We start from the raw sequence: 26,778 nt of genomic DNA, 5'->3' as shown, positions 1-26,778 counted from the left end.
CTTCGAGTATAATGAATGACAAAGTTATTAATGTTTTCATATCTATAAACTGAAATTCAGATGCACAGTAAATTTTGGTGGTGCCCAACATGATGCTTGTACAGCTGACTGAAGTTCAGACAGAATGATTTTTATCCCCTACAAGACTCTAAATACTCTGATTTTCCCCCTTTCCCTTCAGTTGATTGCTTTGGTGTTGTTTGAATCCAGCTTTATGATTTCAGGGCTGTGAAAGTAAAGGTAAGGTCTACTTTTTAGTAATGATTTAACTTATATCGTGGAATTTCGTTTACAGATACTTTGGTGAAAGTTTATGTGAGTTGGTTTTTGCTGTCATTAGAAAGTGTGTCATGAAGAACTTGATGACTTGAATAAGGAACATGAAACTGGTTCAAATTCAACAGGAAAATTTGTGAGTGAAAGTCATTTCTATTTAGTGACTCTTGGAAATAGTCTGTATACAGATAGCATGTGGAGTATATTCAAACTTTCTGTGTTCAAAATCACCTTAGAACTGTCAAAACCTGGCATGTGAACTTAACAGATAAGGTGGAAATTTTTACCATACCTTGCTAATTCTTCTACCATCCTTTAAAAAAAATCTGAGTGAATTTTCTTTTTAAAAGTAGCCCTTTAACGGGATAATATACTTGTTCCAAAAACTAGTCTTCATAAGCCAAACATTATTTTTTAAAAATTGTTAGTACCTATGTTAATCACTTAGGTTATTTCCCAGATTTGCTTTTAAATTGCTTTGGATTTTTCCTAAGATCAAATACGCTTTTAAAGAATTAATCCATTTCCACCATTAAAGACTTTGAGAAAGAAGGGGCCATGACTTTGAAAATGAGCTCCAAAAAGTGTTTTCTGCATCTTTGGAATTAGCATAAAATCCAAGGTCACAACTTTTTAAAAGTATCAAAACTAATTTGGATATGTAAGTTGTATGTTTATTTTGTAACAATCAACTTTGTACATCAACCTATACGTCTAACAGTTTGTATAAGTTGACAGTTCTCTAACTCCTTACATTAGTTACTCTTTGGCCCTCACCTCACACAATAGCTTTTTGAGGTAGATCTTACAGGCAAAGATATCACCATTTTATAGCAGATTGAGACTCAGAGACTCACCAATTTGTCCATCATTACACAATAAGTGTCCAAGGTGGGGTCTGAATCCTGATCCCCCTTCTCCCAAGGCTGATGTTCTTTTCACTGCTGAGTCAAGTCACCTAACAAAGCTAATTTTTGATCTGTGGATGGTCTTAGGTGGATTAATAGGATGGTCAAATGTAAATTCATCCAAGTGCATGAGCTGTTGAAGACTTAATGGTATTAACATCTGTGAGAATAGGCCTAACTTTTCTAATTAGGCACCTCAGCAAGTGATGGAAAGGACAGAAAAATGAAACTAGACAAACTTCAGAAATGAGCGTATCCCTTTTTGGACAGTATAAATGAGAAATATAAAAACCTGAAGGATGATTCTTGTAGATCAGAAAACGATAGCAAACGCATCTTGACCAGTGGAGATTGACATTGTTTTCAGAAGAGCCACTGGTGTATGTTGCAAACTTTGTATGGTTAAAAGTGAGTTAGAGTCAGTCATGCAAAATCTGAGATGTTTTGGTTATTTGTGTCAGAATGCGTAGAGCCAGGGACAAATGGCAGTGTGAATCTCCCTTTTCCTTAGGGCTACAGGTTTTCAGTGACCCTGGGTTTTGAGCTTTAAATTTTAAATGCTTACTCTGTGCATAGCATTGAACTGGACCTGATGTGGTAATCTTAAGTAAGATGTCCCATGCCGTCAAGAAACTCTTGTCTAGTGGATGTCTGCTGAGTTGTTTGCCTGAGATTGGCTGAACTGAGCGTCTGACCTGAGCCTTTCACAGCCAGGATAGGTGAGGCACAGTCAAGGCCCTCTGTTACTGAGGTGCGGCCCAACAAGCACTAGTCTGTAATCAAGACTTAAGGTTTTAATCCCTGCTATATGACATCACGCAATGTTTAGTCGATTAACTGTTCTAAGTGTTAAAATTCTTGCTTCACTCATTGAACTAAGCAGCCAAATTAGATTTTATTTAGTAGGTTAAATGAAGTAGGTCCCACTATTTTTTACATTGTAAAAATCATTTTTTTCCTAAATGGTCTCTAATTTGTAAAATATCAGCCTATTTTGAGCCCCTTCCTATTGTGTTTGTTTCAGAGTTGAGCGTACTTTATTTTTCTTCATATTTGAAGAAAGTGAATGTAAAATACAGTGAACAAGGCATTTGTGTAAGTCATTTTAAAATTCAGTTTAATATTAAGAAATGATGTCATATCTTCAATAAAAGTAAAGTATCAAAGTACTAAAGTAGTGCTAAAAATATAGCTGCAGTCCCCAGTTTTGTTTTAATACACTGCTTCCTGACAAAGTTGTTAAATAGGAAAATTATTTGAATGAGAAAAGGTTTACCAATATAATTTCCTTACCTTAATGTAACCATTTATATTAGTTCACTTTTTAAAACAACTTTTCCTAGGGTAGGCAGTTTTTTGTTCTATTTCAGAAGCCAGGACACTGGTTTCATGCATACTGATACGTACAATAATGATGCCTCCCATTTTTAAAATTTGTAAAGCACTTTACATGTATTATCTTCTTTGATTCTCACAGTAACCTTGTGAGGTAGGTGCTATTATTGTCCCCATTTAATTGATAAGAAAGCGATATTATGCTTTATATAAAATTTTCCAAACAATTGATGTTTATGTCCCCTCCTCCATCCTCTCTACAAGTGCAAAAACATCTTAGTGGTTTTTGATGGAAATCTTGCTCAAGTAGTACTCCACACTTCTAAACCTTTTGAATACAGGCTACTAAATCCAGTGTAATCTTGATGACCATGCAGTGTGATACTGTATATGATACAGATGTGGGCTTTTTAGTTGTTAAGCCCCTTGGATTCCTACTCCTATCACTTCTGACATACTCGTTTCCATTCTGCCATAGGCTTGCAAACCAGGTAACCAAAGCTGTTTGTTTTGTCTTTGGTGGATTGGCTTTGTGACATTTTTTCAGGTTCTTGGAGACTTCTCACTTCCTTCTAGACTGAATTGGGGTAGCCTGTACGCTTGGTCACTGAAATGCATTTGTATAAGTAAAGATGATCTCAGTCATTCCACTTCTGAGCCTCAAAGACACCCTTTGGATTCTAGGTTTGCCAGAAAAACACCTTCAAAAGGAAGGATGAATTCTGAAAAAATTCAGTTGGGAGAATGCTCAAGATTTGGCCTTGACTTCCCTCTCAGCATTTACATGGACTGGTTATAAAAGTGCATTTTTCATTGCTCCAGTACTGATCTCATCTGTCCAGATACTACTTCCAGTGGTACAGACCAACAGTCCGTCTGCACTCTGTACAACTCTCATGTTCCAATAATCTTCCATTGGGATCTGTTCAACTTGCAAGAGGCCTTCCTCTAGGTCTTTTAACATTATTTAGCTACTTGTGCAGCACTCACATTGTCCAACTATTACCCTTTCTTCTAGTATATTCTTTCTACTTTTTTTTCCAGTCATCTGATAACATCTTTTATATATTTAAAAACACGTATTGGGGGCAAATCTTAGAAGTTAGAGTGGCTGCACCAATAAAATCACATCCACCAAAGTACCATGTTGGCATATATAGTAAACGCCCATTTGTCCAGAATGATTGAGGAATGGGATGTTCTAGTTAATTGAGTATTCTGTTAACTGAAGTTACCATATATACCATGCATGGATATTACTAAATAAATTTCAAAGAAGTAGAATGCAGAAAAATATACTTAACATATAAACAGTACTGAACATCATTTAACACATCATTGCTTCACAAGAAATTTCAGGACTTTGTGCTTTATACTCATTTTAAGCATCACTTCTTATGGTACGGTGCTGTTAAGTGTAGGAGATTAGAATGAACCTGTACCATATGGAAAACATACCGTGGAAGGTTTTGTTTATTTGTAAATAAATTTCTGGTTCTAGCTTGTATATTTGTCATTTGTCTCTTGATTATAAAAAAAAAGAATTTGAAATGTGGGGATAAATGCTGGTTGGATTCTCCAGGGGTTTGTGTAAATAAAATATTTTTAAAACATTTTTAGCCTTGTAGTTTAATTAGAGGTTATTCAGCCATCCATCACTGCTAATAATAAACAATGCTTTTTTTCTCTCCAAAAGCTAGTGCTGCTTTGTACTGTGAACTAGGCCTTTAGCGATTAATCCATCAATCAATTTGAGGAAGATAACTTATAAGCCTCTTGTCCTCTCTTGTACTGTATTACTTGACAATCTTGCCTTAGGTGAAATTTTTTAAAATTGCTACTGGAAAAAAAATTTTAAGGATCATAGAATTACTGATTTCAGGTCCTTGGACTATCTATTCCAACCCCTTAATTTTACAGATGTGTAAACTGACATGTAGGGAATTTTAAGTGATTGTCCAAAGATAACTTTGACTCTTAGTGACAGGGGCAGGATTTGTGCCCGTGTCTTCTCTGACTCCAGAACCAGAATTCTTTGATAACAATTGTTTTAGATTCAACAAACAACTTTTATAATACTAAGGTCTTGTCACACATAAGTCACTGGAAATACAATGTATGCTCTGCTGTCAAGGGTCCTACACACCAAAGAGCATGAGGATAAATACACAAGATAATGAGAGAAGGGAAGGTGAGGTAAGTGCAGAGGGAAAGTTGCTGGCAAAATAATGTGAGCTATTGAACAGAGAGATCGTGTTTACTGGGGCAGTAAAAGAGCTCGAGAAGGTTTTATCAAGGAGGTGGAAAATGAATTTAACTTTGAAGAAGAGATGAATATAATCAGATGAAATATTTATTCAAAAACTGGGGGCATAGAGAGGACAGAACAAAGAAGGGTCAGAAAGTCCACTTTAACTGTAATGTAAAATACATGAAAATGGTGTATAAGACTGGTGAAGGAAGGTCAGTGAAAGAACCCAAGTGACTGAACTAAAATAAGTAGAGCTGACTACCCTACCTAGGAACAACTGAAGGAGTTTAGTCCTGGCACAAAACTTAAATTTAGGTACAGAAGTTAGAAAAGTTTAATTACATATATACACATCTACCTACCTGTCTTACACATAGACATGCACACATATATACATATGTATGTATGCATGTGTATAATGTGCAGTGGTTTATTGTTTCACATATGTATGCTGTAGAGAGACTGCAGGAAAAAGTGACTGTTAGGCAGTCACAGAGAGAGAGACTTGAAAGGGGAAAAAAATGGGTTTTCCACAAATTAAGAATACCTAGAAGAAGTGAAGAGAAGAAAAATCAGGAAAGAATTGGAAGAATTACAAGCAGCTTTAGAGACTTGTAAATCTTAATTTAACAGATTCCTTGAAAACTAAAATAGACCAAAGAGAAATCCATGACTCTGAGAATGCTGGAAATAATAGAATAAAATTAAAAAGCCGGGGGGAAAAATGAGATAGCATCTCAAAAACATGATCTGAAAAATAGGTCAAGGAGAAATCATCTAAATCATTGGACTCCTTGAAAACTAATTTTAAAAGAGAATCAGGTACTATGGAAATCAAATAACTGCCTACATCAGAAATGGTGTGTGAAGTGTAAATTCCACCAATTGCTTCCTTAAACTCGAAAGGAAATTGCCAAGGAATGTTATAGCCTGAATGATGAGTTCTCACATCAAAGAAAAAGTAATGCCAATATCCAGAAAGTAGTTCTAAGTACCAAGGAACCATAGGATCGCACACAACCTGGCTAGCTCCTACTTAAGTTAGAAGAAATCTTGTAATACAGTATTCCAAAAGCCCAGGGTCTTGCAACCAGGGATAACTTACCCTGAAAAGAGAAGCACAATATCAGAGAAAAAAAACAGACCTTTAATAGTATAAAGGACTTTCAAGGATTTCTGATAAAATGACCAGAGCTGAGTAGGAACTTTGAGATATAAACACAAGCATCACAAAAAAACCTAAAAAGGTAAATTTTGATTGGGCAATTGGAAGGGGTTATACGATGATGTAGTCTTAATATTCTAATGGGAGAGAAGAAACAAGCATCCTTTCAGAATCTTAATGTCTTCAAAGAGTATTGAAGGAATTAAGCAAAGTAGCATCTGGGTTTGGATTGATTTATGTGTAAGGGTTTTAAGAAGTGAAAGAGAAGGGAGGGTGAAAGGAAGATCTTATACAGAAAAGAAAGAAAAGGAATGGGATTGAACTCACATAATTTGAGGGCATGAGACTAAACAGAATGAGGAGGAGAGTGGCAATCAGTTAATTCTCATTTATCTGAAAGACAAAAGTAAAGTTGATCCCAACCTGTGGCAGAAATATATTCAATTAAACAGAAATGAACAGAAATGGGAAAGGGATTTAATTGGATAATATTAGGAAAGGGGATTCACAAGCAGTGTAAACTTCCTACTGCTGAAGTGGGAATTAAAAGGGAGAAAGAAAAAAAACTAGAACCTAAAGGAGCACCCATCACTTGGAGAATGACTGAATAACTTGTCTTTGAAATAATGGGATATTACTGCACTGTAATAAATTATAACAGTTAACATTTACCGAATGCTTTAAGATTTGCAAAGTACTTTATTTGCAAAGCACTCATTTGATCCTCACAATAGTTCTAGGGTAGGTGTTATTTTTATTCCCATTTTACAGATTAGGAAATTGAGATTGAGAAGTTAAATGGCTTGCTCAGTGTCACAGCTATTAAGTGTCTGGATATGGAAAAAGCAGGATTTGATAGCAGGTCTTCTTGAAGCCCAGGTTCCACACCTGCACACTGTGCCTACCTACCAGCCTCATAAGAAATGACAACTTCAGAGAATCTTGAGTCATGTGAACTGATGGAGAGGGAAGTGAGAATCTGGAAAACAGTGTATACAAGAACATCCACATTATTAAAAATACACAGACAACTTTAAGAGACTTAACTGATCAATGTGATGATCCACCATGTCACCACAGGACTTTGAATCATGGGACTCTCATCTCTTAGTGGAGAAGTGGTGGACTCAATGCAGAGACAGACATTTTTGATTATCACCTTTGAGTGGATTTGTTTTGATTGATTATACTTATTAACAATTGCTTCACTTTTCTTTTGGTGTTTTAATTGGGGGAAGATGTTGGAAAAGATAGTGAATTAACAGTAGTGTTGCCAAAAAGAGGACCATCAGAATTTTATTTTTCTAATGCACAGAAGAGAACAGAAGAAAGCAAACAAGTAGGACAGTTTTGAAAGTAACGTATAAAAAACAGGTATATAACTATCTCCAAATGTCTCCTTTGACCTGTCATTTAACCTGTTAAGATCTTTTTGGATCCTCGCTCATCAAAGATATTTGCTTTCCTTTCCTTCCCATCTTCTTGTCATCTGTAAATTTGAGGTGTGAGCCATTAATAACTTGATTCAAGTCACTGATAAAATGTTAAGCAGCACAGGACCAGGGACAGATTGCTGGGTGCAATAAGTCTAAACTTCCCTCCAGGCTGCTGCATGGTCTCTTTCAACTTGTTCATTAGGCCAGTTATGAAACAAATTCACTTTCTTGTTATCTAGCCCAATCCATTTTCTCTCTTCCTCTTTTACATAAGGATAACCTGAGAAACTTAAGTGTTTTACCAAAATTAAGATAAATAGCTGTCCCCTGACCATGAGTCTAGTAACAGGAAAGAAAATGAGGCATAGCCTGTTCTTGAGGATGCCAAGGTAGCTCTTTGCAATCGCCAGTTCCTTAGACAGTTCATCATCAAGCCCTTTAATAAGTTCTGGAATGTTGCAAAGAATTGAATTCAAGCTTATTTTACTGGGTTCACCTTCCTTATCCTTAGAGCATTGGTTCTGGAGTCAAGAGGGCTTCAGTTCAATTTAGGCCTCAGGCAGTTGACACTTACTAGCTTAACCTTGATTGCCTTGGCCTGCCCCCTCCCCCCCACCAAAAAAATGTGTGTATGTTTGTGTGTAGGAAACAGACATTATTTGAATGTCTCAAGCCCTAGGATCTAAAACGGTACAGAACCTTAGATATCTATTCCAGTCCTTAATTGTTGCAGATGACACAGACATTTAGAGGCTAAGGGACTTGTCCAAAATCACACAGGTTAGTAGTAGAGCTTGGATGCAAAAAAGAGGGAGTAGATATCACTCTACACATTCTCAAATTGCTATGGAAATGTTTATATAGTACCAAGAAATTAGTTGTATAGCTATTTTTTTTTGTTTGCGTGTGTATATATGCGTACATACACACATACACATATATTTCCCTCCAATTACATGTTAAACAATTTTTAACATTTGAAGTTTTTTCAAAGTTGAGTTCCAAATTCTATCCCTCCTTTTCTCCTTCCCTCCCTCCCTTCTCTCCTCCCTGAGACAGAAAGCAATCAAATATAGGTTATACATGTGCAATCATGTAAAACATTTCCATATTAGACATTTTGTACAAGAGGGAAAGAAAGTGAAAATACCATACTTTGTATTCAAACGATATCCGTTCTTTCTCTGGAGGCAGGTTGTATGCTTCATCATTAGTTCTTTGGGATTGTATTGCTGAGAGTAGCTAAGTCATTCATGGCTCTTCATCAAGCAATACTGCTGTTACTATGTACAACATTCTCCTTGTCCTGTTCACTTCACTATTCATCATTCCATGTAAGTCTTTACAGGTTTTTCTGAAACCATCCTGCTTGTCATTTCTTACAGCATAATAATATTTCATTACAATCATATACCACATCTTGTTTAACCATTTCCCAATTGATCCCTTCAATTTTGAATTCTCAGCCAGCACACAAAGAGCTACTACAAATTTTTTTGTACAAATAGGTCCTTTTCCCTTTTTTTGTATGTCTTTGGGATATAGACCTAGGATTATTTTTGCTGGATCAAAAGATACAAAGTGTCGTATAATTATTTCTAGTGAATATAATTTTAGCCAAATTCCTACCATTTCAACTAAAGATACTTTAATTCTCTGATAATTTTCACTAGTAACATTAATGGCCTAATTGGTAGGAACTTGGGGTTTGCATTCAAAGAAAATTTATGCAGGAATTTTGTGTACAGACATAATTATGGGAGATATAAAAAAGTGTAAAGGCAGATGATAACTCTTCTCTCTTCTGTCTTCAGTTCAGTAGTCAAAGTGATCTTTCTAAAGCACAGGTCTGATCATATCATCCACCTACTCAACAAATTCAAGTGATTTCCTATCAGCTGCAATCACATGTAAAAATCTGACATTCAGAACACTTCATACACACACACACACACACACACACACACACACACACACACACACACCCCTTTCCAATATTCTTACACTCGAAACCCTTATTTTCATAATTTCTTCAATCCAGTGACACCAGGCTTCCTTAAATAAGACATTCCATTTCCTGACCCTGGAGATTTCCATTGGCCCTCCCTCAAGCATGGAAAGCTCTCCTTTCTCATTTCTTCCTCCTGGCTTCCTTGACTTCAAATCCCAGCTAAAATCTAATACAGGAGGACTTTCCCAATTCAGAACAGCAGCTCCCTCCACTCTTGTCCACCTTTGAAAGACTCAAATCATTGTTAAGAATGTCTCTTGTTAGTGAATGTTCAGCCAATGTTCAGAATGATATCCCATTACAACCATGTCATGTCTTTGTGCCAAGTTTGTGTCCTGTTGCTTTAATTCCTCAACTTGTCTCCTTCCCTTGCCTCCCTTGAGATCTTTTTTCCATTCCATTTTGTCTTGTTATCACCGCTTCTTGAATGACTAGGAATGGCTGTTTTAGTCTGGCTTTGTGCCTTAAACAAGCTGAGATTTATGTATGTGTAGACTCTAGACAAGTTTCTTTCTCTTTATTATTATACATATTTAGTTCTCTAAAGTCAGCCAGAATGGATAGATCTGCCATACAAGTGCTTACTTAGCATTCTTCTCTTCCAGCAGCAGACCATGTTTGCTTCCTGTGCCCCTTGTACTTTTTAAGGACGTTATCTCAAAAGAACCAGGGATCCCAAAGGAATGTTGTGTCAGGAAAATGAGTTTGATATTGGGTATGTCCACTGTGAGATGGCCATTTTCCAAAGAGAATATATCATTTAGACAAGAAAATGTAAGGTTTAAAGGCTGTCATTTAGAGAAGAAAAGGTCTAAGGACAAATCACACTACACAGACCCAACCCTAACACTTTTTAGGTGTGTGTGGGAATCATGGTCAGCTGGGCCACTTGGACCTGTGAGATTTAGAAGACAAATGTGGGTGACAACAGTCAGGAGGGACAGGTGTTATACTGATGTGCTTGCAACAAGCCGGAAGCAGCATGAAGGGATGAATACCAGGGAAAGGTGAGGAGATGACACTTTGATGCTGCTAAGATTTTTATGTCTTAGCACTAGTTTTGTTTTAGCTCCAATTATTTACTGTTACTTTCTTCTCTTTTCTAGTGCTGGGCCCAGAGTACTGGACCACATCATGTGCCCTAGAGACATCTTTCAGCAGCTGAGGTGTCCAGACTGGTGAAGTTGATTGAGATATAAATAGGAGTGGTGGGAATTGGAGCCTTGAGAACTCTGGGTTCTAGTAATGGCTTTGCCAGCAATTGGCTGTTTAGACTTCAGCAAGTTACTTCAGCTCATTCAGAAACCTCAGTTTCTTTTTAAAATGAGAGGGTTGGCAACTATTATCTCTAAAGGTTTCTTCTAGCACCTTTGCCCCACCCTTCCACTCTTCCCCACTTCCACACGTCCACATAGCAAGCTTTTGCTTTCCTATACTTTATAAACCTCCTCCCCTCAGGGAGGAGGAGGAAACTGAGTTCTACAGCTTGGTTCCACAGAACGGTTAGGGGAGGGCAAAGGGGAGATTCGTCAACCGATTGCAGGAGCTGCAGCTGCAACAAGGGGTGGACCTAAGAGCACAAAAGTGAGGGTCCCATTGTGCTGCTCTACCAGAGAACAGGGGCTGATAGAGGACTGAGTGAGCACCTTGGGGGTTAGGGATTAGATTTCTCTGCTGTTAATACATCAAGTTATTACCTCCCTAGGATTCTTAGTATCTTCACGTATGGAGTCGGCCACAATTAGTTTACCTCTTGAATATAATTCTTATATTGGGGAGTTTTGAGAGTTATGGAGGATTAGCGAAGAGGTCTTGTCTGCCATCTTCTTGATCATGTCAACTCAATACAAATGCCCAAGGAGTCCCAGAAGTTATGCAACCCCTGTTAACTCCGAAAATACCAAAGAGCTCAAACAGGTTATCACAACCTTCATTAGCTTGGAGAGATAAAAACAAAATAAAGCCAAAATGCTAACAGTGGTCATAAGTGAAAGCTTTTTTTATTCCATGGGAAGAGGGAAAGTAGACACATGAGCCAGGTCCTCCTCTGATGCCAAGGAGACCTACTTTAGTGTGGACAGATCACAATATGTATACTAGAGGCTACACAGAGAACTGTAGCTCTGACAATGACAGGTAATAGCAACAATGAGACAGATTTGATTCATACCTGGCCTTCATGTTCAGAATATGGGCCCTGCAGGTTCTTGTACAAGCTCAGAGCCCACCTGGTGTTGGTGGGAAACAATTCTGGAATTTTGCTATAGCTGAGTTTATCAAAAGGGTGAGCACAAAGTGTTGTTGTTACGGCAAATTCAGGGCATAACCTGCTTGCTGGGCCTTGGCTATAGAGAACAGGGTGTCTCCTAATGTAAAAAGAGAGGAGTGATTGTGGTCTTGGCATAGAGATCCCAATAGTCATATGACCTGGAAGTCAAAAGGACTTTTATGAATAGCAGTCCTGTGTTATCCGTTAACACATATTAGTATTCTTTTGAATGGCATATTTAAATGAAAGAAAAATACAAATTTAGTTGATATGTTTGTATGAATTAGTGATTTCATCAATGTGGGTGGTCCCTCCAATAGTAGAGGTCACAGCCTCATTTTATCTCCCACTTGAGTAGTTCAGACTCACACTTTAGGAAAATCATTTTGGCAGCTGAATGAAACATAAATTGAATGGTAGAGACTTGAAGTAGGAAGACCAATTAGAAGGCAATTGGAATAGTTAAATGAGAAGAGTCTTGCTTCAGTTTCATAAACAGATTTTCTCAGGATGATCTGGCTCAACTGGATTTCATACCAAGCATCTTGAGGCTCATTTTCTCCTAAACTGGTTTTTGCTGTTTTGGTAGGTGATACTGTTCATAATTTTCTCTCCCCTTCTCTCTAATATATTTTTTAAATGAAATCATATTCTAAACCTGAGTTGCCCTTAACTACCGTATCTCTCTGGCAAGGAGGCTGTGTCAGCAAGACAAAGCAATTTCTCGCAACTTTTAGCCTCTTCTTTGTGACAGCTGTTCTGCATGGGAATCTTCAGGTCTTCATTATCCTAAAAATCTCTTGTTAGGTTTTGGGTTTTCCCTTCAAAAGATAAGATTTCCTCTTTTCTCAAACCCACCAGCAGGAGACTGTCTTTTAGGATGGGTGGAGACAGGACTTATGGCAAGCTTGTGTAATCGAGATACCATGTGGCAGTGATTTCTGCCATAGAGAAATAATCCTGCATACCACCTAGCACACAAATATATACCAAGAAGGAGACTTCCAGGTAAGGGCAGATTCTTGCAGTTTGTACCAAGAACAAAAGAAGGGTTGTGTTTTAAATAATCTGTGGTTTTCTTCCCAGCTTCCTTTCCCCCACCCCACAATGAGCTGAGCTGCACCAGAGAAGGAGGGCTGGCAGCATATCAAGCAAGAAGAGAGAGAGAGAGAGACACTGGATTCTCCACTTGTAACTTTGATTCTAGTAACTGAGGCTCTCATCATGAAAAAATAGCTCTTGGGCGATAGTGTGACTGGAATAGAACGAGATTTCAGGTGATGACCCTTTGGTGTTCATCCTTGTTTTTGAAGATAACCAATGACATCACAGGTGATGTTTTGACTTGTGAGTGAATTGGATTTAAGTGAGGCAGATTTATGGAAAGTCACCAACCTCACTCTCTTTTCTGAGTCATTGAAGTCCAGTGATGGGAGCAAAGTCAAGATGACTGGTGATGGCCCAGGATGCAGAGGATGACCTTGGCAGCCACCTTCATGGCCATTGGAACAAATTGTCCTCCTTCACCCATTCTTGCAGGGGCAGTCTTCACATGCTTGGGGTGGACATGTGACCCTTTAAGAACAACAAGAAAGTTGCTCAAGGTTTAACTCATCCCAACTCTATCCACAGAACCACCTATTGCTGGAAGGTGCTTTATGTGATTTTATCCCTCCTTCTTTAAGCTGTTTATATTTTCTGATTTTTTTTTTGGTTTCATATAAAAGTTATAATTGACCGTAACTTTTTTTGTGATGCGTCTCTATATGTTCATTGTGGACAAAGGGGAAGTGTAATGGATGATGCAAGTTGCTAAGTTGGTTTACACAGAACAAAATTAGATCAGACAATTAGACCCTTCTTTAGAAGGCTACAGCTCACTAGCTGGGGGCAAGTTAGTTGTGACAGTTTTATGGTTTTGATTATTAATAATTTTAATAAACTTCCCAAAGGGTAGAACTAATCTAGATTAGAGCTTTTTCTCCTTTGTCCTAAGCAAAAACAAGTTGAAAAGGGGTTATATGAGGCTTAGAGTTCAGCCCCTATTTCCCCCTTCCATTCTGCTGCCAGTGGGCCATAGAGGGCTGAGCTTGGAGTCAGGAAGTTGTTGAGTCATTTCAGTCCTTTTTGACTCTTCATGACCCCGTTTGGGATTTTCTTGGCAAAGATACTAGAGTGGTTTGCCAGTTCATCCAGCTCATTTTACAAATGTGAAAACTGAGGCCAACAGTTAAGCAACTTGCCTGGGGTTACACAGCTACTAAGTGTCTGAGGCCAGATTTCAACTCAAGAAGATAAATCTTCCCAAATCCAGGCCAAGCACTCTAGACACTGCACCACCTGGCTGCCCCTAGAGTCAGGAAGTCTTGAGTTCAAATCTAGCCTCAGAGACTTACATGCTATGTGACCTTGGGCAAGTCCTCGAATCCTTTTTGCCTCTGGGTAAAATGAACTGGAAAAGGAAATGGCAAACCACTCCAATCTCTTTGCCAAGAAAACCCCAAATGGGGTCACAGAGAGTTGGACAGTATTGAAAGGACTGAACAGCAACAGAGTAGAGCAAGGCATAGTTCAAGGGTAGGTCTCACCTCCAGGGCCATTGTAATTTGGAAGTCACTCTCATTTACCTGGTGAGAAGACTGAATTTTTTGCTTTCTCACAAACATTCTCTATTTCAATGAATTATTTTTGCCATTAAGGTACTTAGCTTAGTTCTTCTTAGGCTGCTAAACAACTGTTGTCAGCACCCTCTTTTGGAGTCAGCCTGGCCTGGGTTCAAATCCTGACTTCCAATAACCCTACTTTTCATCTGGTATCCATATCACCTCACTGCTATGATCCTTGGTTTACTTCTCTGTAGGTAATGAGGTTGGTCTCTATATTTTCTAGCGTCCCTTCCAGCTTCAAACTTTACTAGATGAAAAGTAGCAACACTGATTGTAGATGAGTGAGTAAGGTACCATGTAGTACTATAGCAAACACCATATAGTGATTTTAAAAATGAAAATGTATTTCTGCTTATCAAATTTGGGTAACAGGAGACTGTTGGATTGAACCTGAGATATGATCTGAGAAAATGCTTGGAGGCAGGAGATGACAAGTTAGATTCAGAGAATAACTGCATGACAAGTCAACAAGCATTTTTTAAGACTTCCTATGGTCCAGGCATGGTGCTCATCACTGGGGATACAAATAAATGTGTAACCCAAGTCTCAAAGTCCATTGGAATGGAATTCTCTCTTCACTGGTGGAGATCAATGCCCTGCACCTGTGTGAGGTAGGGCAGAACAGCTAAGAGTAGGAAAGAAGATTGTTAGGCTCTCTGAGTCTCTGTAGTCACTTCAGCTGCTTCTGACCTTCAGTTTCAAGACAGAAGATGGAAGATGACAACTTCACTTCAGATTGCTGAAGGGAAAAAACTTGGGGAAGAAACCAACATGAGAGAAGCTAACAGTCTCCATCACATCCCTATCCCTTTCAAGGAATATTTTCAAAATTCAAAATTTCAAGGAATTTCCCTTTGACTGAAAACTGGGACTCTCTCTCAGTTGGGCTATTACCTCAATTGCAAAGGGAGAGCATCTTTATTCTGTATTGTCTGATATATATATATATATATATATATATTCTCCCATCTATACTTTCTTAAATTTCTCCTTTGTTATTGCCTCAAGACAAGCCTTGATGATTTACCTAGAGAATCCCAGAGATTCAAGTAAAAAATTACTAGAATTAATAAACAACTTTGGCAAAGTTGCAGGGTACAAAATAAACCCACACAAATCTTCTGCATTCCTATATATTAGCAACAAAGTCCAACAGCAAGAGATAGAAAGAGAAATCCCATTTAAAGTTAGGGTAGACAGTATAAAATACTTAGGAGTCTACCTGCCAAAACAAACCCAGGGATTATATGAACACAATTACAAGACACTTTTTGCACAAATAAAGTCAGATTTAAGTAAGTGGAAAAACATTAGTTGCTCATGGGTAGGCCGGGCTAATATAATAAAAATGACAATTCTACCCAAATTAATATACTTATTTAGTGCCATACCAATTAAACTATCAGACAATTACTTTCTAGAGCTGGACAAAATAATATCAAAATTCATTTGGAAAAACAAAAGGTCCAGAATATCAAAGGGACTAATGAAAAGAAATGCTTGGGAAGGTGGCCTAGCGCTACCAGACCTCAAACTGTACTATAAAGCAGCAATTATCAAAACCACTTGGTATTGGCTAAGAAACAGAGAGGTAGACAAGTGGAATAGACTTGGCACTCAAGATGCAGTAGGCAAGGAATATAGCAACCTTCTGTTTGATAAACCCAAGGACCCCAGCTTCTGGGATAAGAACTCATTGTTTGACAAAAATTGCTGGGAAAACTGGATAACAGTGTGGCGGAAATTAGGCATAGACCCATACCTGACACCGTACACAAGAATAAAGTCCAAATGGGTACATGATTTAGGTATAAAGATTGATACCATGAATAAACTGGAGAAGCAAGGAATAGTGTATTTATCAGATCTATGGAGAAGGGAAGAATTCTTTACTAAAGGAGAGATAGAATGCATTACGAAATGCAAAATGGATAACTTTGATTACATTAAACTGAGAAGTTTTTGCACAACCAAACCCAATGCAACCAAAATCCGGAGGGATGTAGTAAATTGGGAAAGAATTTTTACAGCTAAGCTCGGGGATAAAGGCCTCATTTCTAGAATATATAGAGAACTGATCCAAATGTACAATCATACAAGTCATTCCCCAATTGATAAATGGTCAAAGGATATGAACAGGCATTTTTCAGAGGAAGAAATTAAAGCTATCTATAATCATATGAAAAAATGCTCTAAATCACTATTGGTTAGAGAGATGCAAATCAAAACAGCTCTGAGGTACCACATCACACCTATAAGATTGGCAAACATGACAGAACAAGAAAATGATAAATGCTGGAGAGGATGTGGGAAAGTTGGAACACTAATTCATTGTTGGTGGAGCTGTGAGCGCATCCAACCATTCTGGAGAGCAATTTGGAACTATGCCCAAAGGGCTACAAAAATGTGCATACCCTTTGACCCAGCAATATCGCTACTAGGACTATATCCCCAAGAGATCATAAAAATGGGAAAGGGTCCCACATGTACAAAAATATTTATAGCAGCACTCTATGTAGTTGCCAAAAACTGGAAGTCAAGGGGATGTCCATCAATTGGGGAATGGCTGAATAAATTATGGTATATGAATGTAATGGAGTACTATTGTGCCATAAGAAATGATGAACAAGAAGACTTCAGAGAGGCCTGGAAGGACTTATATGACCTGATGCTGAGTGAAAGGAGCAGAACCAGGAGAACTTTATGCACAGCAACAACCACAGTGTGTGAGAGTTTTTTCTGGTAGACTTAGATTTTTGTAATAACACAAGAACTTCTTACCAAAAAAAAAAAAAAAAAATCCCAATGGAGGATCTCAAGGCAAAATGCCTGCCACACTCAGAGAGAGAAATATGGAAGTCACTCACATATTGTAGCAGATCATGTTTGTGTATGTGTATGTGTTTGTGTATCATGTTCTGATTTGTTATACGATTTCTTTCATTTATCTTAGTCTGACTACATAGCATGACTATAGTGAAAATATACTCAATAGGAAAGTATATGTAGAATCTATACAGAATTGTATGCAGTCGTGGGGAGGGAGGGGGGGAGTGGGGGGTAGGTGGGGGGGATAAAATCACAATTGTATGGCAGTGACTGTTAAACATTACAAAATAAAAAAAAAAAGACAAGCCTTGAATATAAAATTTGGAGTTCTGCTTCCTTCATTAAGGAATATGATCAGAAGTTTGGCCTAAACCCAAAAATCATATTGCTTAGACAAATAATACTTAAGGAAGCATAAAGATATCATTTTGGCCTGGTGTTCCCTCTCTCAGGAAAGCAGAGTGCTAAACTTTTGGCTCCAACCTCCTGCTTTCTCTCCTGGCAGGAAGCAAAGCCTTCCTTTAAGGGTGGGGTGGGGGAATGGGGAAGAAGAGTTTAGAGATGTCTACTGTGCTTCTCTTGAGCCACAACATGACACCTCCATGCTACTTGTGTGGGATAGCCTCACTACACAAGCAAAAGGAAGGACAGTTCCTTCCCTCAAGGAGATAAGATTCTAATGAGGATGACAGAATATATAAGGAAGCTGAAAAATGGGGAGTTGATAGGAAAGGGGAAAGTACTTATATTGGGGTATTGTTGCAAAGTCCAGAAAGTCTGAAGCAGAGCCATGAGAGGAATCAAGGATGATGGCCTTGGGACTGTCTGATTCCTACCCTTCAGAGTCCTTTGTTTTGGGAACTCAGAATTTAGGCTATGCATTCTTTATATTACTGACCAAATAGATTTCTCTGGATTGCCCTGGGAAGGTACTCCAAAGGATTTTGGGGAATACAATCTGATTCTAAGCTGCATACAGTGCATGGTTGTTTACAAATGAGTGTCAGGGATTACAAAATGCTATAGATGCTCTGGAGAGGAAGAAATCATTGAGGGCACTATTTATATCATACCAGAAGTGAGCCTCCAGTAAACTGTACATTGATTAGATGGAGGGATAAAAATATTTAAAAGTAGAGATAGGTATAAAACTGCTGAGATAAGTTGGTTGGTTGGTTGTTTTCCTTCATTCTGGAATAGGACCAAAAATAACATCACTCTGTTGGAGTCAAGGTACAGTATGTTAGGACTATGGCTGATCAGACTAAGAAAAGTTCAGATATTCTACCACAAGTCAGGCACCAATAGTCCATATGCTAAGAAGATAAATACAAACACAAAAATGTTCAGGAATAGGGAAAGGTTCCATCTCATTAGATGATTCTATATAGGAGTAGTAATAGGGCATTGACACTCACTAGCTGTGTGACCTTGGGCAAGTCACTTAACCCCAACTGCCTCATCCTGGATCATCTCCAGTCATCCTGATGAATATCTGGTCACTGGATTCAGATGACTCTGGAGGAGAAGTGAGGCTGGTGACCTGCACAGCCCTCCCTCACTCAAAACAAAGTCAAGTGCAAGTCATGTCATCATTTCTGATGGCATGGTCTTCTTCAGCAAGGGAGGATGAATACATACATAGTAATAAGGCTAGAAAATTGTCAGATTATTTTTAGCTTTTATTTGCTAGACAAGAAGTTTGGACTTTCACCTGTAGGCAGTGAAGCCATTGAAAAATTACTTACCAGTTAAGTGATGTGACTAAAAGAAGTTAGCGCCATAATTTTTATAACGCTTTATATAGTTTATAAAGGGCTTTTTCCCCCCACATGATTATTGTTTGATTCCTACAACAACCCTATGAGATAGATAAGGGAAGAAATCCTGCCTTTATGGATGAGGAAACAGTTGTATAAGTTCTGAATTCTCTTTTGACTTAGAGTTCAGGAGTCTTCACACAACATGCAGGTTTCCCAATGTGGGACATTTTTGTAGAGGGAGGAAGGTTATGTGGAAAAAGTAATAGTGATTATTTTACATAGAGAGAAAGGAGAGCAAGGAAAAAAAACATGGAAAATGGGGAAGCATCTAAATTCCATCCTTTTCCCACCTATAAATGCATTTGGTATAGAGAAAAAAGAAAAGAGGAAAATTTCCAGGAGAATTGTGAGATTCAAACACGGACCGTCCTCCTTCAAAACCTGGTTTTGTGTTCTCTTTTGCTTGTTCAACCTCAGTTTCCACATCTGTAAAAATGAGAGTAAAACTTGTACTACCGCCTCTCGGATTTGTTATGTTGTCCCTAGAGCTATCCAGAACTATTTTTACCTCCTTTCAAAATCCCTCAATTGTTGAGGACCGGTGGTAATCAGTGCTATGGGTAAGCACATACTAATTTTCCTTTCCAACTCCCAAGTTTCAAAGATCAGCAGGGTCAGTCGAGGGCGGTGGACAGTCAGGTACCTGAACAGACAACCTCCAGCTCAGTCCAGGGGGTTGCGCTGCCCCAAATGACCTTGACCCACCAAGGGGTTGGTGAAGCCAGTAAGAGATCTGCGGTCTTGTGCTTGCCCAGGCCCTCCCTGGGTCTGGCAGGAGGAGTGAGCCGCTGTCCAGTTCTGGCCGAGGTCTGGGCGGATCTGTTCTGTAGAGGGAGGAGCTTCAGGCGTGGTGGGTGGAAACCTAACAGAGCCCGGGAGGCCAGGCTGGGAGCGGCTGCTGCGCCCAGGAGTGGTCAGCGGTCCGGGACTTCACGCCCGGACTCTGCGTGTCTTCTGCCCTTGAGGCAGTAAGATGCGTGGGTAAGTGTGAGTAGAACAGGCGGGGGCTTATACTCCATACCCCAGGTGGACAGAGCCGGGTGCCCAAGCTGGTCCTAAGCCCCGCAAGCCCCCAGGTCCCGGCGCCTCCGAAACACTGGGTCCCTTGGAAGCTCTGCTCCAGGCTGAGCCAGCCGAATAGCGGCTTGACAGCAGGTCCGTGGCATCATCACTGGCAGAGAAGTCCGGGCTTCGGTCCTGGCTCTGAGCTGCTTCAGCATTATGTTGGAAAGTTGCTCCTTTCGAAGAATTCCAGCGCGCTAGCAGCTCCAGAGAGGGAGATGCTGCGTGTCCAGCGGGCTCGAGGTGAGTTTGGCCGGCAGACGAGGACTTTGCCTCTGCAGATCGAGGGGCTTTGCCTTGTCTTACCAAACTGGGATGGGGACGCACTTCTCTTTGGAGTTAGAGCTCTCTGGGGCTGTCTCTGGGCATCTTTCTCCTTTGCCTGCCTCTTTGATCTTTTCTCCAGTTTTTCTCTCAATAGAAGCTTCTACTTTCATTAGACTCCCAATCTGCAAAGGACCTTAGATGTCATCTGCTTCTAATCCCTCACTTCATAGATGAGGAAACTGAAGCCCAGAGAGTCCAGGAGACCTGCCCAAGGTCACTCAAGTGGCTGAGCAGGAGTTTCCAGCCCAGAGTCTCTGCCTCTAAAGTCAATGCTGTCTCGGGCAAGACTACTGCCAGCAGTGCCTCTTGATTGTTCGGGCTCTTTCTTTTTCAAATGTGCCCGTGTTTTCTTCCAGAAGTCTACCCCTCAAACGCACACCGCCAGAATGTATTAGCGGTAGCGGAAGAGACTTCCTTCCTTTCAACATATCCCCAGTTACTTTGATGAGAAACTTTTTATAACTGGACATTTGATTTTTCCCAGTTCCCTTCTGCAACAGAATGAATGGATTTGGTCACTAAAGGGCAGAGATCAGAATCTTGTTTGTATCGTTAGCTCAAATAACGACACTGAAGTAACTATGGGAACTGGCAACCTTACTTTTTATTCATCTCCGTTCCCTGAGTATTTAAGAAATTTGCCCTTTCACTTGCAAAAAATAAAAACTTTTGAAATGATGATTTTCTGCTTCCTACTGAATTTCCAAGAGGTTTCCAATGTTCTTGTATGGGCTGTCTATCAATCCTTGACTATGAGCCCAGGTATATAACTCCCTAATTAAATTATAGGTTCTAATTCCTTCCAGTTTTAAGATTAACAGAAGTAAAATCAATTTCTAAAGACTTCAGAACTCAGGAGCTGACCAGACATGACTTCAAAAGAGTGAAAAGAAAAGGGCCTCCAGCCCCTTGGCAGAAAAGTGATGGACTGGAGATTGCAAAATGAACCACATATGTTCAGATAGGGCCAATGTATGGATCTGTTTTGCTTGACCACTTTTAAAGACCAGAATGTTTGGAGGGTAACCTACTTGAGCAATGTGGTGAGTTCCAAGACTAGACCACAAAGGGGAGGATTTTTAAGAAACCACAGTGTAAAAGGGTCCTCAGAACCTAATGGTTTTGACTAAAAACAAACAAAACAAATACCTCAATACTTGAAAAAAATAATAAAACTGTATTAGGCTTTCTCTGTAAATGTTATAGTTTAACCTATTGAAGAGAATGCATGGGAAATAATTTCAAAATGATATTTATTTATTCATTCTTTAAGCAATTAGTTTTAATGGGAAGTGGCCAGAAAAATGTATTCTGAAAAGAATTCCCTACAGTATAGCCTTGGTAGAAGTGAAAATGTGGAAGGGGGAAAGCAATATGATATTCTGAATCTGTTAATTAAATAATTAGCTAATTAATAAGAAAGAGTTGGAGTAAAAAGGTTGAGTAGCAAGGAAATGTCAATTAAAGCATGATCAAGTTCTAAAGAAAATCCAAAGCTATCTATTTCAAGGTGAAGGCCCAAAGACAGATATCTAAGACTGCAGATTAGACCTAGAATACGGAAGCAATCTTGGTAATTACTGAGCCAATGGAAAAATTGGAAGCCTCTTTAAATGGAGAAACAGTTGAACAACTAGCCAAACATGACAATGTGAATGATTTCTAACATTCACATCATAGGAAATAAAGATTGAGCAAGATCCCCACATGTGAGTGTTCATTTCTCTTCAGTAAATTTGACCCCAGTCTCATTACTGCCACAACACAGACTCTGGACCTGGAAGCTAATGACTATGGAGGGGAAGTGGTTTGCCTGAGGTCACATAGACAGAAATAGCAAAGCCAAGACTCAAACCAAGCACCTAAGATTCCACATACGATGATAACTCCCACTCTTTCCACTTCACTGTGCTAGCATCTTGTTGCAAAGCCCATTTTATCATTATTTGCTTCTGATTTTGCCTTGCTATTCATTAATTAACTATTACTGAGTAGAGAAATTTATGTTACTGTAGGCACAGTAGAAAATGAAATATTAACTGGAAGCTGTCCTCAAGGACCTTTCAGTCCAAATGAGAAAGGGAATACACTTAAATATATACATATACAAGAGTCATTGCTACAATACTGTAGTCTCTCCTCTCTGTGGAATCACTTCCTAAGTGAATCCACTTTATAAATGAGTCTTTTCAGCATGTAGGTAACTAAAACTATTAGTCTGAATTCCCTAGTCCTCCAGGGTGAGTAGTGTTATAATGAATTCTACTGTATAAACTCCAGTGATTAAAACTTACATGGCATGGAACCAGCTATAAGGATTCTGGGGTAATGCACAAGAAAGTTAGCAGACAATGTGCTGGTAGGACTGAACCCAAGTTCAACAGAATCTAAGGGATATATCTGGAAAATTTTAGTATAGGAGAAGTGCCTCAAACTGAGTTTTCAACAGGTGGGAAGGAAAAGAGGAAGAGAAGTGCAATGAACAGCATGAGTAATGGTCTAGTCCTAAGAGATGGAAGAACTTAGGATCAAGGGACCTTAGAAGCCATCTACTGAGACTCCCTCATTTTTACAGATAAGGAAACTGAGGTATAGACAGGTTAATTGACCTCTGAGGCAATAAGAGGTTAACTTCAAGGTCACATAGTAGACATCTGAATATTGTATTTTGAACAAACATGAATAGATATGGTGCTGAGAAATGAAAAATTCTAGTTGCTGAATTAAGGGATTAAGTAGACAATTGTGAAATGGTCTTAAAGTCCATGTCCCATTTTTTGGTAGGATTGAAGAGGTGAATAGAAAAGAAAATAAGAATTGCATTAATGGAAAATAAGTTCAAAATGATTCCTTATTTTACAAAAAATACCAAAAAACCAAACCCATTGCTTTCCAATTTATAAATATCTTCAACCTTATATATTAATGGTATGAAGAACAAGGCAGAAAATCATTTCTATATTGACTTAAGGTCAGAGAATCATAGAATTGATAGGGAATTTAGAGGCTATTTAGTTTAATCTTCCAACCAATACAGGAATTACCTATAAAATACTCCTAGTAAGTTGCCAGCCAGCCTTATTTAAAACAATTTCATTGAAAAGGAGCTCACTAACCTCAAAAGGCAGCCCATTCCTTTAAAATTAAAAAAAACAACACTAACTGAGCCAAAATCTGCTTCCTTGAAACTTTCCCTCCTTCTCCCCTGATCCTCCTTCTGCCCTCTGGAAACCTACAAAATGTCTTTTTTCTGGCATGATAACTCTTCAGATATTTGAAAATGCTTGTGTTTCATTATAAATCTTTTTTTCTCAGGCTAAATATCCCCAGGTCCTTATGGCATTCCATGTATGACATGATTTCCATACCTATTACCAGCCTGCTTGCCTTCCCTGGATAAGCTTCAGTTGTGAGGGTCTCTCTTAAAAAGCATAATATTCCAAATGTGAATTGTCCAGTGTGGAGGGCAACTTTATGCTGTGCACTTTACTTTTATTCAAGAAGCCTAAGGTGATATTCACTTATGTTTTGGCAACTATGTTTTGATAAATATATAGGTTGATAGTTATAGATATGCATTCTATGTCTCATGTTGAGACAAGCTACTAAAAATTTAAATATTTTCCATGTGAACTCCTGTTAAATCAAGTGAATATCCCCCACCTTCTATTTTTACCATTCATTTTTTGAACCTAAGCAAGGACTTTACTTTTATCACTAAAATTTCTTCCTGTTAGTTTTAAATCATTAACTTACCCTGTCCAAGAAATTTTTGGATTATAATTCTGTCATCTTACACATTGATATCCCTGCCAGCTTCATTTGTAATTTTTCTTTTTGGAAAACTGTTCATTATTGCTAAGGGGAAAAAAATTGAAGGTAAGAGCTTTTAGGAAATCATATTTCATCGCATTTATGTGAGCTACAGCTATTTAAATAATCCTGTAGTTATGATCCCTATGCCTTTAAAAATAATTAGCTTGTGATGGTAATGAAAGCCTGACAAAAAACTGACATGTTGGTGCATTTATGGGATTTTCCAGTTGGTATGGAAATTCAGCTCAGCATAAGGGGAAAAAAAACCTGATAAGATTGAAAGTTTAAATTAAAACGTTTCTTTTGAAAGCTTGCTTAGGTATGCCTGTATCTGATAAGATGCAGCCACATGTTAGGCTCCTGGTTATCCTTCAGGATCTCTCCTGTGTTTCTGTTTCAAATCACCTCTACTTTGTTTTCAGTTTTGATTCAATTGGTCAACTCTTCCTTCCTCATAAAACCATATCTATAGCATGATCTTGCCATATATACATGATGTAGACTTATGCTGAAGAAAACAAATTAAAGCCTTATTTAATCAGAATGGCTAGGAGCCCCAAATTCTGGTTACTTGGGTTTCTGGTCATGAAATGACAGAAACTCAGGGTCCAAAGGAACCATAGCTGAACAGAAATCATCATGGCAGCTGGTCATACAGACTCTGCTGGAAGACTTCTAGGAGAAGCCTCCCAAGTGTACCACTGGAAACCCGCTGTATTTTTGAGATCAGATTGTTAGGAAACTGTCCCTTATATCATGACTCAATTTACCTCTCTGCAACTGCCACCTCTGGTCACTATTTCTGGCTTTTGGGGTCAAACAAAGCAAATGTAACCTTTCTTCCATGTTATTTTGGTTCCAACCTATGATTCCATTGATATATGGAACTTCAGGTAGGGGAATTCTTAGTAAGGAAATTCTCTCTACCAGTGTGAATGAATGATGAATAGCACTAGTTAAGCATTTAAATGTGCTAAGCAGAGGGGATACAAAAAAAAAAAAAAAGATCAGACAGTTCCTTCTCTCAAGGAGCTCACTTTCTAATTGGAGAGAGAATACACATGGAGGGTTTCAGATGCAAAGCCAATGGGATAGTCCTATTGGTACTTAGGATGCTGCAGCAAAACAGATGGTAATGTCTCTTCTTAATGTTATTTCTACTGATAAAAGCATGTTTCTGATATTGAACCATTTGATAAATACCAAGAACTTTGGTGGCAAGAGCTTTCTTTTGGAGGTCTTCAATAGATGTGGCTGTAGCACCCACAGGACCAGTTGCCAGGCTACATCTCCATAGGGGTTTCTTTCCAGGATGATAGCTATGGACATTGAGTAAGCTTTGCTATTCCAAAGGATCTTGGGTTCAGGGATCCTGGGCTACCTCTAATGGGGTCTGAGGAAAGATGGTGGTCAAAGTGGTGGCCTTGCTGCTTTACCTAAGCCAAATTCCTTATCCTCTGAGTGACAACTGATTGGCAGTTGATGGTAATAACTGGCCCTTTCTCCACAGGACCTGGCTGTGAGTACTGGACTGAAAGGAGGACTGGTGGTCAGACTGACAACTCTTCTGTAATTTAAGGTCTTAGAGAGTTGTTGGGAAAAAGTGATAGGAAATTATTTCCTACAACCTTAAATTGGCGAATTTAAATTATCCCCACCAACTGCTAACCAGTTGACACCTAGAGAATAGGGAAGTCAGCCTAGGTAAAGCAGGAAGGCCACCACTTTGACCACCATCTTTCCTCAGACCCCATTATACGTAGCCCAGGATCCCTGAACCCCAAAATATTGTGTATTCAGTTCTGAGACTCACATTTAAGAAAGGTATTGATGAACTGGAGAGTGTTGAGAGGGGAACCCAGAATAGAAAAATGACCTGAATATCAGGCCATATGAGAATAAGTCAAAGTAAATGAGGATGTTTAGGCTGAAGAAGAGTTGGAGGTGTGGACCTATATGGAATTGTGGGTCCACAGTGACATGATAGTTATCTTCAAGTATTTGAAAACCTGTCACATGGAAGAGAAAACAGACTTTTATTCTTGGCTCAAGGAGGAGAAATGGAGAAAATGGTTGAAAGTTGAAAAGAAGCAGATTTAAGCGTGATGTAAAGAAGAACTTCTTACGGATTAGAGCTATTCAAAAGCTGAAAGGGGCTACTTCAGGAAACAATGCATTTCCCCATGCTGGAGACCTTTAAGCAAAGTCTGGATGACCATTTGTTAGATTCCCATAAGGGGATGTATGCTCAGAATTTAAATGAGATGATCTATGATAGTCCTTTCAATCTTGATATTCTTTGATTAGATAATCTCAAAGGTCCCTTGAAGCTTTAAATCATATTATCCCAGGAAGATCCATTAAGATTGAACATCAATTATGGCGGTTCCCTACCATAGCTATCTCAAGTCTATGCATAAGATTGAGCTAAGTGTATGCATGATCTGGAAGTTGTTTTATTGACCAATTCTTTGCTACATGCTTCTTTTCTTGTCATTGGCATCTTTCTATTAAATATGGACTGCATGATTGAAGCATACCTTAAAAAAAAACTTTATTATTCTTGTTTTTTGGTCTGTGTTTTCTTTTGTAGCACAGCCAATA

General features: G+C 38.7%; 1 protein-coding gene across 1 annotated transcript in view; it reads left to right on the top strand.

Moving 5' to 3' along the window:
* The first annotated feature begins 19,855 nt into the window (after positions 1-19,855).
* Positions 19,856-26,778, top strand: part of FAM124B (family with sequence similarity 124 member B) — a 48,786-nt gene continuing 41,863 nt past the window's right edge. Inside the window, exon 1 of the mRNA XM_072617978.1 lies at positions 19,856-20,274. The gene's annotated coding sequence lies outside the window, so the exon portion shown is untranslated. The remainder of the gene's footprint in view (positions 20,275-26,778) is intronic.

The sequence above is a fragment of the Notamacropus eugenii genome, chromosome 6 (assembly GCF_028372415.1).
Source record: "Notamacropus eugenii isolate mMacEug1 chromosome 6, mMacEug1.pri_v2, whole genome shotgun sequence".
In the NCBI taxonomy this organism is placed as follows: Eukaryota; Metazoa; Chordata; class Mammalia; order Diprotodontia; family Macropodidae; genus Notamacropus; species Notamacropus eugenii.
Note: the sequence above shows the minus strand (reverse complement) of the source record. Positions and strands in the feature narration are given on the sequence as shown.